This window comes from Sinohyriopsis cumingii, chromosome 8 (assembly GCF_028554795.1).
Source record: "Sinohyriopsis cumingii isolate HCF-2022 chromosome 8, ASM2855479v2, whole genome shotgun sequence".
In the NCBI taxonomy this organism is placed as follows: domain Eukaryota; kingdom Metazoa; phylum Mollusca; class Bivalvia; order Unionida; family Unionidae; genus Sinohyriopsis; species Sinohyriopsis cumingii.
The window spans coordinates 121,319,195-121,331,533 of NC_142968.1; positions in this window are offsets into that span (position 1 = coordinate 121,319,195).

Consider the following 12,339-nt stretch of genomic DNA (forward strand, 5'->3'; position numbering starts at 1 on the left):
CTTTAGAAATTTCATTTTAAGTTTATTAAAGTATGGGACTTTCATACTTTATATAAATCCTTCGGATAGTAGCGCACTAGTCTCGTGGAAAAGTATTTTAAAAATGCAATGCAGAAAAATAATGTTATGAATTTTGGAAAAGATTTTTTTACTAAAAGAAAACTTTTACCCTGAATTATTCCCCTTTCCGTACAATAGGGTCAAAATATACACATATATAAAACATATATATATATACACACATATATAAAAACTATTTTCATTTCATTCCGTATTTTTTCTGTACCAATTTTGAAGCACCTTGCAGCATTTTTGGTGTTGTTTATATGTTCTTATCTTAAAAATATTTCCTCTCGCTATTTATCTTGTGAACATGTTATCGCAAAAATGCAAGAATATAATTTTGCTGTCCGAAATTTTGTTATGTTTGAGTTTCTCGGGAATATTTGAGATGATGTTAATACACAGCAGATAAAAAATAAAAATGACATAAGAAACAAACGTATCGTGGATTCATGGAAATTCTTTACGGCAAGTAGAACATACGTCACTTGGAGGATTTCTTTTATCTTTGTATGTTTACATCGTCAGCTTGGGTTGAACTGTTTCTGGCATCGAATCTATCAAATTAAGAATTCATTTGTCGTGGACTCATATAATCTTCTATCCTCGACGGAACGTATTAATTATATTGCTGATTACATGCGTTGCTGAAGATAATTTCATATATATGTGTTTTCAATATTAACTTTTGGACCCCGTGATGTCGGTACTGGCGGTATCGCCTGGTTTTAGTCCTACATTTAGAACATAAAACAATTGATGACGCATACTAACATGTCTACTGGTTGTATCAATAGTTTACAAAAATGTACTGGATAAGTGTTGATATTTCTCAAACCTATCTTTGTTTACAGTATCAGTAATGATGTGTGCACATTTCAGAATCAAATGTTGGAAATGAGCCAATTTAAATACTACAACAAGGTTGGAATCGAAATAGTGAAAAGAGTTATGTATTGATTACCTTTTCGAGACTCCAGTTATGAGGTCAACCAATATAAAGTTCGCTAAAAGGCTCAATAATATTTTCAAATAGGTGCCAGCATTAAGAGGTTGGTGTTAGGACTGGTCGGCCTGGTCTCAGGATAATGACTGGATGGGACATCATGCTACATATCTGCGGCATGATGCCCCAGTGCTAGACATCACTATAAACTGCACACTGCAGACATCGTAGCAATATGACTGAAAATTTGTTAAAGCTACGTTGAAAATCCAATTCCAAATCACACACACACAGACACACACACACACACACACACACACACACAAACACAGGTGCCATTATATCGACGTCCTGCTGAATTCTCATTCATCGATGTCGAAACGAAACAAAAATCCATTGGCAAAATATCGTATACACTAAGTTGTTTTGTATTCAAATTACTCCCAAGAATGCGAACATAGTCTTCTTCAAAAGGAATTAATAAACGGCCTCTAGGAAAGTTGCTCCGTTAGTTGTTTGTCTGTCATGTGTGCGTGTTTGTGTGTGTGTGTGTGTGTGTGTGTGTGTGTACGTTACCTACATTAGGAGGAAAGCCCCATGTTTACACACCAACATTAGGAGGACCTCTGACATTAAGAGGATATCCTCCTAATGCTTCCTCCTAATGTACGTGGAGTAACATTTGAAAATACTTTAATATTGGAATTTGTGTGATTTTTGAAGTTAGATCGTAATAAATTTTGGTCATATTGGTTGGGCCGAAATCTTGGATGGATATGGTAATAGGTAAAGAAAGTGTGTAAAACAATATTTCCCTGTGTTGTCTGACATACCTTGCGAGGACCTGATTGGAATGTATACCGATTGTCACTGGAAAGACTTGCTAAAGATATGCCCAATAGCAAAAAAAAATGTATTTATTAATTTTCTAAGATTCATACTAATTGCTTTATAAATGAGAGAATACACACCTGATTTGTGCAGTCCTCTCAACGTTGTGTGTAAACATATCGCATGATAAGTTCTCGCAATGTTTGTGTGTAAACAAAGTAGCTATTGAAATATCTCGTGTTGATGTTAATAACAATGATACTATCTCTCAACATTGATGGGCAGTCAGTTCAGCACGTTACATTTGACACATATAGCCAGTAGTATGCTGACGTGCCGTTAAACCCTACATACATGCATACATACATACATACATACATACATACATACATACATACATGCATGCATACCACCCTGCAGGTATGTACTATTTGTGGGTGTCATCTACCTTTAATAAAGTGTGAAGTCCAAGTTACAAGTCTGAGTTCGCAGGCTCATATATTTAATTATGTAGATGGTGTTTTAAAATGTTTCGAAAGTCTTTATAAATGTTTCGGAAGCTTATGGACCTGCGCAAGATGGACTGAAGTAATCTTACATATGATTAGAGTTCGTGATAATAGACCGACCAACCTGCTAATGTCAACGTTTTGATGACGAATAAAATTTGCTAACCAAGTGCAAAATAACCATTGTGTCTGTTTTTTGTAACAGACAGCATGGATACTTTTCTCGAGAGTGAGAGTGGCAGTACAATTATTGACAAAATAAAAGAATTTCAAGAAAAACCGTTTTTCAATACGCTGACCAAACCGCTACGCATACCCATGCAAACTGACATAGCAAAATTCCAATCTGTTTTTATTAGAATCACAGATAAAATATATTCTTTCATGCCAATAATAATGATATTGTCGGTCGTCCTTTTGTATATACGTTCATATTTTGAGCCGATACGTGACCAAACAGCATCTAATCTTGCCATGAATTTGGTTTTAAATGTAAGCAACAATCTCAGTCTTTGTGTATTTAGGCTTTATGACAGTTTCGATGACAGTAGTATTAAAAGAAGCAAGTGCGTATGATTTTGATAATAGTGACATGCGCACACAGCACCAGTCCTTAGTGGCCTACACGTCACTTTAAGTAGACGTATAAAAAACCATTTTAAGGCTAGTGCTGAAACATTGTCTTTACAAAAACATTTTCATTTCTTTGGCAAGGTTATAGGCATTTATTTTGTATCAAAAGGATAAATGAACAAGTTACCCTGAGGTACATGGAGTTCATACAATCATATGCAACTACATTTGTGGTGAGAAATTATACACATGCTTCACATGCTGTAAATGAGATCTAACATTACTAGAATCAACCTTAAAGGTCATTACCATTATGCAAGTACCTTTCTTCAACAGTTACATGTTTAAGAGTTTTGCATCAAACATGTAGAAGAAATTACCCTCTTTAAGACGAGCACTTATTTCCAGAGGCTCTTATTTTAACTCGAAATTAGAAGCAGCCTTGTGAATTTGAAACTCGGAATTAGAATCGGCCTAGTGAATTTGTAACATACATGTATCAGCATCGGCCTGGTGAATTTGAAACCTGGATTCAGATTCGGCCTGGTGAATTTAAAACATGCATCTATCAGAATCGGCCTTGTGAATTTGAAACATGCATATATTAGAATCGGCCTGGTGAATTTGAAACATGCATATATCATAATCGGCCTGGTGAATTTTATACGGCAGGCACAGTAATTAATTCTCATCAATCTAGAGTCACTCCCAATTCCTACAAAGAAATCATCAAATCAAGGTATATAGACGAATTATATAGAATTAAAAATATAACCCAAATAGAACGGAAAGTTATATCACTGGTTTCTACAGGAAAATGTTTGAGTACCTATTGATGTTTATCAACGTATGAAGTGGCAAGAGTCTGAGATCGCTGTCAACATGATGCACGATAGGCATCTCCAATCACGGTCAATATGGTCGATAAACAGCATTTAAAATTATTGTTGAGATTTGTGCATGTTCGGTGTCTGAGATTAGGTCTCACGGAATAGCTTTGTATTTTGACACCACCTTAATTTTTAAGGTAGAAGGCATGAACATACTTATTATAAGCCTAGCATTTATAAATTCACACATAATCTAAATAGGTAATGTGGTTTAGATTTAATTGGAGTTAGCCTTGAAAATGGGTTGGCTTTTTGGTGACTGTCTGTCCCAATTAGACCTGCACTGGAGATCAAATGCGTAACTTGGGTTGCAAATGAACAGCCGACTTGGCTTACGTATTTACGTATGTCTGCTACAGAGGGAAATATCTAAAAATCGAGATGGTTGAGGGCTGATGAAAAGTATGCTAATTTATTATAGCACTACTGAACAATTTTCAGACTCTATACATTTTGTTCCGTGGGTTGCTTATTCTATAACCATCTTCTTATAATACTTACAGTACATGGACATCGTGATCGAGTTAGGCTGATACTCAAAAACACTAATCCAGTATTTATAGAGATATATATATAAAGAACGTTACATATTAATGCTATTCGAGACGAATTGGAAACTGTGTCAATCTTCAAAATATCATCTGTTCCTTACTAATATACAAATGAGTTTAAAAGTACACTGCAGGTACTAACAGCTGGGTGCTGGGTACTCAGCATTAAGAGGTTAGTGCTAAGACTGGTCGGACAGGTGTCAGGATAACGTGACTGCGTGGGACATCATACTACCTGTCTGCAGCATGAATCCCCAGCAAGAGACATTAATATAAACTGCCACACCGCAGACATCGTAGCGATATGACTAAATAATTGTCAACGCTACGTTAACAATCCAAACCACACCCCCCCCCACACACACGTTGGTACACCACAAGACGACGAATTTGTTAATGGAACTGACTGTAGAAGATAATTCATGGTGCAAATATTATAAACCATGCTGCCTCTATATTTCATTATATGAATATAAAACGCAGAGAGAAGATTCGATTGACACTGTCCTTGTTCACCCACGAGATGATATCTATCTATCTATCTATCTATCTATCTATATATATATATATATATATATATATATATATATATATACACACACACACAAGAATACAAATCATATGGCGAATAACAGTCCTTTCACGTGCACTGGATCCAGCAAGGGACCACGTTTGTCAGGGATTGATTAAGATAAATGTAATAAACTGACTATTAACAATGCAAAACTAGTATCTGACTAGCCTAACCGCTTTCGAATCTTAATGAGTCTTTTTGAAAGGCAAATACAATGTATAGACAAGACAAACAAATAAAACAGACAAACCGTTCTCTTTGTAAAACTTTACATGACAATGACTTATTGCGGATGCTGGAAGATATTTTATATTGACCGAGAAATCGATGAGCCATAGCGACATCAGTTAATCTTACCATAACGCCATGCAAGCTTCTAAAAAAAGCTAAAATTTCTTGGTCATTATCTTATCGACGCGGTAGACAAAATACTGATCTATTTCACTCTAGTCAATTATCGTACTTATTTAACTTTAAACTTCAGTAATTCACGATCTACGGTAAGTTACGGCCTAACTAACTCACGGCCTACAATAATTCATGGTCTACGTTAATTCAGAGCCTACGGTAATTCACGGCCTAAATTAACTCACGGCCTACGGTAATTCACTGATTACGGTAATTCACGGCCTATAGTAAGTAACTCACGGCCTAGGATGAAATTAAAGGCATTAATTTACTAGTAACATTTGTTGGCACCATAAGAAGCTAAAATTTATTTCTCCCTACCAATTATGTATCATCCATTGCTCTATTAAATATATAGCTGGTATCATAAGACTCATAGTTATTTCACTCTACCAGTTCCCCATCACCCAGTACTCTATTAACATATAGCTGGCATCAAAAGATGCTAATCGTTATTTCGCCATAACATTCCCCAATCACCCCATGCTGAATTAAACACACAGCTGGCATCATAAGAACTTAACATTTGTTCCACTATACCATTCCCCAAGCGCCCCACGCTCAATTAAACACACAGATAGCATCAAAATAAGTTAACATTTAATTTAACCTACCTTTTCCCGGTCACCCAATGCTTTTATTAAACATACATTGGAAATCATATTACGCTAATAGTTATTTCGCCGTATCATTCCTCAGTCACCCCGTGTTATATAAAATATACACCTGGCATCGTAGCAAGCTAATAATTATTTCGTCCTGCCATTTCTCAACTACCCAGTGCTCTATAGCTGGTATCATAAGACCCTAATATTCATTTCCTCCCAGCATTCCCCAATCACCCCTTGTACTATTAATCATACAGCTGGTATCATAATACGTTAATAGGTTTTCCCCCCGCCACTCCATAATCATCCAGTGACTTGTACTCTCATTACCCGTTTGATTAAAATATCAAAATGATAGTGACATTCATTGAGAGTATGTCGTCGTCATAGCTGAACGGCTTATGTTCCGGTTAGATTTACTTCCTCTGCAAATATATGTTTACCGTCTGCAGAGTAATCCCTCTCGCTGCAGCATTACTTTTGGCTAATATTAAGATATATTTACATAACTGAAGACCAAGTCATACAAAACAAACGTACTTTGCAAACTTTATTGGTGACACGCTTAAAATCATGATCACTCTGGCGTCTTGAATTTGCTGACATTTAAAGTAATCAATTGCTTGACCTTGACCCGAACGATGACAGGCTGTGCTTCAAGGAAAGTTAAACTAAACTTACTGCATCATATTAATGATATATTGCTTTATTATAAAAGGTGTAGTTTTGTTTTGTTGCTTTCAAGGCACATTTAACAACAAACAAGGCTTTTATAATATTATTCAGATGGATTCAGAAATATATTCTTTTTTTATCGTTTGAACAGGTCTACTTTATTTTTGCCAGATTGGATTTGGTTATCGTTTGTGGTGCTGTGGAGTAGTTTGTGTAGGTTCCATATCGTCAGGAAATCCGTGCGATATGAATGCAATAATCCATTACCCGAAACGTCCTCGCAAACACACTTTTGTTGCATATACGGAAAGTCGTTGTTTCTCTCACTATGAGATCTTGCTTTATCTAATGAAGACGCATTCATAATGTTCCTTAAGCTGAAGTCACTAATCAATATAGGGTTACATATTTGAAAGAATAATTAGTGTTTTTAAGCATGCATTTAATTTATAGACATATCACACATAATAAACCACATTTAACAGACACAAACAACACAATCAACAACAAATATATCGATAATAATAACAGGAAGAGAATAAAAAGAACAAGGCTTTTTGTTCAGTAATAAAACTCGCGATTAGTTGGTTTTGTGCATTTTAAGCCAAGGGAGAAAAACAAATTAAATAGGTTGTAATTTTGTACATCCTTTAAAATCAGGAACACCTGCCTCATTATCATAATGTCTGGACATGAATCATAAAGTAATGACGTAGTTACAGTAAAGATAGAACAAATTATACTGAACCTGATATTGAAGGATATAATGGTCGCCCGAACAAGTGTGTTGCTCGAGAAATATGATGCCAAATTCGCATTCATGATATGACATTGTGGCACGGAGATTTCAAGTTTTACCGAGTCATGGTGATACGTAAAATATCCAACTAACTTTATAACTCCTGACCAGTAGCATGCATTTTATGAATAATGTAAAAGTACACAATGCTTCTGAGCTGAAACTTAAAGTGACCATCATTTGATCATGGCGTTAGGATTGTACGAGCAGTTGATCATTTTATAAAAGAACAATTTCTTTACATGCACAATTGCGAATAAGGGACCAACAAATGATTTTTGGGTCGGTAGGGCTGGGACATTTAGAAAAAAGTTCATACCCTCGGATAGCTCGAAACTCTGTACATGCTTTGATTTCAGTAAGAAAGTAATTTTGTAATAAAGCTAATGCACACAAATAGTGTAATGTTTAGAAGTCACGTACCAGGCTTCGTGTTTTATCTGGAAGTTTCATGGAATCTGCTGTGTAAATGCAAGTGCTGACTGACCAGAGGTTTTCTAAATGTATGCGCAAATGTATTATATACGATCATTACATAACTATAACTAGCAATGGGTCTCACTACCGAGCGAATCAAACAACACTTATGTTAGTCTGGCTTGATGTCACTGTTTCCCTTATTTCCATGGACGTCAAGAAAACAGCCGCTCTCTGCTGTAGGGTTCTTAATCGCACAAGTGCAGCATATAAATTCCTCCAATCAACCAACAGCCAAACACTCACTAGATCCTAATTTCAGACTGGCATGGTCTCTCTTGCTTAACAATTGCATGACCCATCAGTAAGCTTTTCCATGGCGAATGAAAATATCAAGGGACTTCCTTATGCTAAGAAATTAGGAAGAACTTATTTTACGAAATCCGTCTATGCTACCATCAAGTCTCGCGAAGAATATACGTTATAGCGTCTGCTAGAATATCTCACTGTAACTTAATAAACCAATTAATAAGAAATTTATTCAAATCAATCTATTAATGTGGCGGTTACTTCCAGTAAAGGCAAATATTACATGAACTTGTGCTAGACGTATATAACAAACAAAGGTTTAACGCAACAACACATGTATAAAATTATTTTCAAAGACCTCAAGACAACTGTCGTTTCCAGCTGAATGGTCCTTTTTGAGTCCTTCGGGAAGCAAGGTAGAGCTGGGACAGTGACAAAATAAAGAGTCTTGAATACATTTGTCACGATTGCAATGAACCACACATAAAGTATGGATGTGAATTCCAGTCTTTTGTGAATACGCACAGCAAAATCAAAAAAGATAAAATTCACCTTCTTCTTCTTTTTTTATTCTTATTCTGACCGTCCCTTAATAATTCTAGTGTTCATTGTCATGTCTTTGAATGGAATGATTGAAGTCTACAACTTGGACACAGAGACACATTTTTGTTTCAGGACAAAGGTGTGACCTTTAGCTATTTGTTGAAACAAGATGTCCACCGGTGATATACATTATCAATAATTAGCAAGAACTGTCCTGTTCTTGGAATGGAGATGTCGCTTATAGCAGGCTGGACTGAACAATGTTAGCTTGGACGTTGATTAATGAACTAATCAATGAACTAATTACTTTCCTTCCAGATTGCAGGGTCTAGAACTTAAGCAACCATGACATTACTTATATAAATCTTGTGAAGTAACAATAAAATTATTTTGATGAAGATAAACGTGAATGTAGTTCCATCCCGGAAATCTTGTCCTCGAAGTACGAGAATGCATGGGAATCATCGGGATTCCAGAAGCTTACCTCAGTAAGGTAGCCACTAGGGTTGGCAAACAGGCCGAGTTAGCCTCACATTTAATTTAGCGGAAGAAAGAGGAGCAATAGAAAAGCTAATGAGGCCCTAGCGGAGTCGCATCAACTAAGTCGGCGCAACATTGGAGAGTCTTGTTTGTTAGTGCCAAAACTCTCTATGAAAGGGCATCCATAAATGGTGATGGAATGGATTGCAGTACAAAAACTGTATTCCTATACAGTTATGCCAATTTGACACGCATCACATACACAACTATTTGGTAAGGAAACAAAAATTATATGTGAAAGGGAGTATTAGTCAATGGACAAGCTATAATGATACGTTTGAGAAAATAAACTGTGAGGCGATGCATGTGTCAAACATCTTTGATTAAATAACCCTAAGACCAGTTATGTGCCACCCAAATCTCCTCGAAAAGCGAGATGCCGCTCAAAGTCATTATCACTGTGTATTTTGTGTTTGTATATGTCTACGACTGTTCAAAAGCAAATAACACGTAAAAACTATTCTATAATTCTTTTCTTGATATAAGGTATATGCTATCAGTAACCTGTAGTGTGTGATAGTATGTTTGCGTGTATATACTGATAGCAAACGCATAAACGCTCCTACCATCTTGCGCGTGATAGTGTGCAATTTCAACTAACTTTTTTCACATCCTACCATTTTCATGTGATAGTAGGTGATAAGGTTTTCTTCCTTTCACATGGCGTGTTGGATAATATCAAATGTTTGTTGGTGGATGGTTGATAAACAAGTATTGCTCACAATGCACGAAAAGTAAATATTGGGTATTGGATAGTATAAGTGAGATGGTGGGTAGCAAATCCAAAATACAGAGACAAAACAAGAGCACTCACTACAAGAACTATAAAACATGAAATATGTATAACTCAAGAGACTAAGAATAATAGAATTGATAGAAATATGGTATAGATATGCAATCAATAATCGTGATCATGAAAACATCTGCCATTTAAAAACGTTGGACGTGTCTGATTTTTTTTTGCCCTATCTCTATTTTGATTGCATTGTATCATCATTTTATATGTTTTCACTAACTTCTTGTATCAAGTCGGATGAAACATTTTATCTACTGTTAATTCAAACGACAAACATGAAATGATCTGTGTTTAAATCAATAACTATAAACGCTTTCTTCCTAGTTAGTATAACTCTAAAGTTTGACCTAGAAATACCATGTTTATTATTCACCACTAGTCGTTATCAAAATTGTACCATTACCCACGAGACACTGCATTTGTTTATGAATACCATTCTCTTCACAGACAAAAAGCGGAATATGAAAGACTTTACCAATATGCTGTTATCTGTCTGTACAATAATTTCTTCGGTACAGATGATACAATACATGATCACTCACAACAATCAAAGTTCAAAATTAAGTATGCATAATGAGTGGGTATTTCCATATGTAAACTAGTATTTTGCTTTGATTTTCGTGCAATACTAGTTTCTCGCAATGAACAGAGAAATAAGCAATGTAAGATTCAAGCATGTAGTGATGTCAGTTTTATTATCACGTGGTAAACCGAAAGGCACATATATGTTTGTTTTCCTTCACATTTACGAAATCGCTTCTAAGCAGGAATTTAAAACTAAAGTCATCACTCTTAATATAGGGCCCCGAGTGGCCGAGTGGTCTAAAGCGCTCTCCGTTACGGATCACTGCCATCTCACCTCTGTCTGCGTGGGTTCGAGTCTAGGATTCGGCCAATGTGGGTACGTGAGAAAGCTTGCCAGTTGCTTCTCGTGGGTCGGTGGTTCTTCCCGGGGGTTTTCCCGGGTTCTTCCTCCATCATTAATACTGGCCGCCATGCATAGCCTATCGTATGCTGAGAAATGGCGTTAAACCCCACAACAACAACAACAACTCTTAATATATTTGTTTGTTGTTATTTGTATCTTTAGCTAATCGTTTATTCTGCTGCCTGGTTACATGTGTTCTTACTAGCTTGCTTGTTTAAATGACTCCTTTTCCAGAAATATTTGAGTCATTATTATAAAGTCCAAATCCACATAATAATACGAATAAATAATGTGATGCATGTGTCAGTCTTAAGTTTTATTCGTAGAGTTTGTATTCCAAGAAGGAAACTCAATCCTTGGCGTTAGTGTAATGACAACACATCTCTCTGGACGTGAAGGAGTACAACCTCAATATAAATATAGACTTTAAATAAACACGATAAATAGGAATTAATAAATTTAAAAAGGCGTCCAGTTACTACTTTGAACATGCGTGTCTTATATCACGATACCCAGCAAGTATCAGTAATTGACAGAATAAACACGATAAATAGGAATGAATAAATTTATAAAGGAGTCCAGTTACTACTTTGAAATTGCATGTCATGTATCCCGATACTCAGCAAGTAAACAATGTCAGCTAATATAAAACACTGTGTAGGTTATTTCCAAAATCCTGTAGTAATATGTCATCCAGGAGTCTAAGTCTGTTTCATCAGTCGTGGCAATATTATTTATCGCACGCATGTTTTCAAGCAAGGTCATTTGTAAGATTGTAAAATGTATTTGTTCGCTTAAAACAATTTATTAGGTTGCCCTTTTCTTTGTAATCCTTCTTTGCTAGTTTAAAACATTATCAAATAGATTGCCTTTAATTTAGAAATCATTCTTTGCTAGCTTAAAAATCATCAGAGAGACTGCCTTTGTCTTGGTAATCATTCTTTGCTAGCTTAAAACATCATCAGAGATACTGCCTTTGATTAAGAAATCCTTCTTTGCTCGCTTATAAAAATCATCAGAGAGATTGCTTTTGTCTTAGTACTCCTTCTTTGATTATTTTAAACATCATCACAAATATTGCCTTTGATTTAGAAATCCTTCTGTGCTAGCTTAACAAAATCATCAGAGATTGCCTTTGTCTTAGTAATCCTTCTTTGTGCTAGCTTATACTAAATCATCAGAGAGATTGCCTTTGTATTAGTAATCCTTCTTTGCTAGCTTAAACTAAATCATTAGAGGAATTGCCTTTGATTTGTACTAATCCTTCTTTAAACTGATATCAGTGCAATTATTACTTGTACGTTCAATCAAATTGCACTCAAATAATAACTACCTACTTATTAATTCGTTTCTCGCTCCAAGTATATCTACCTATCAAT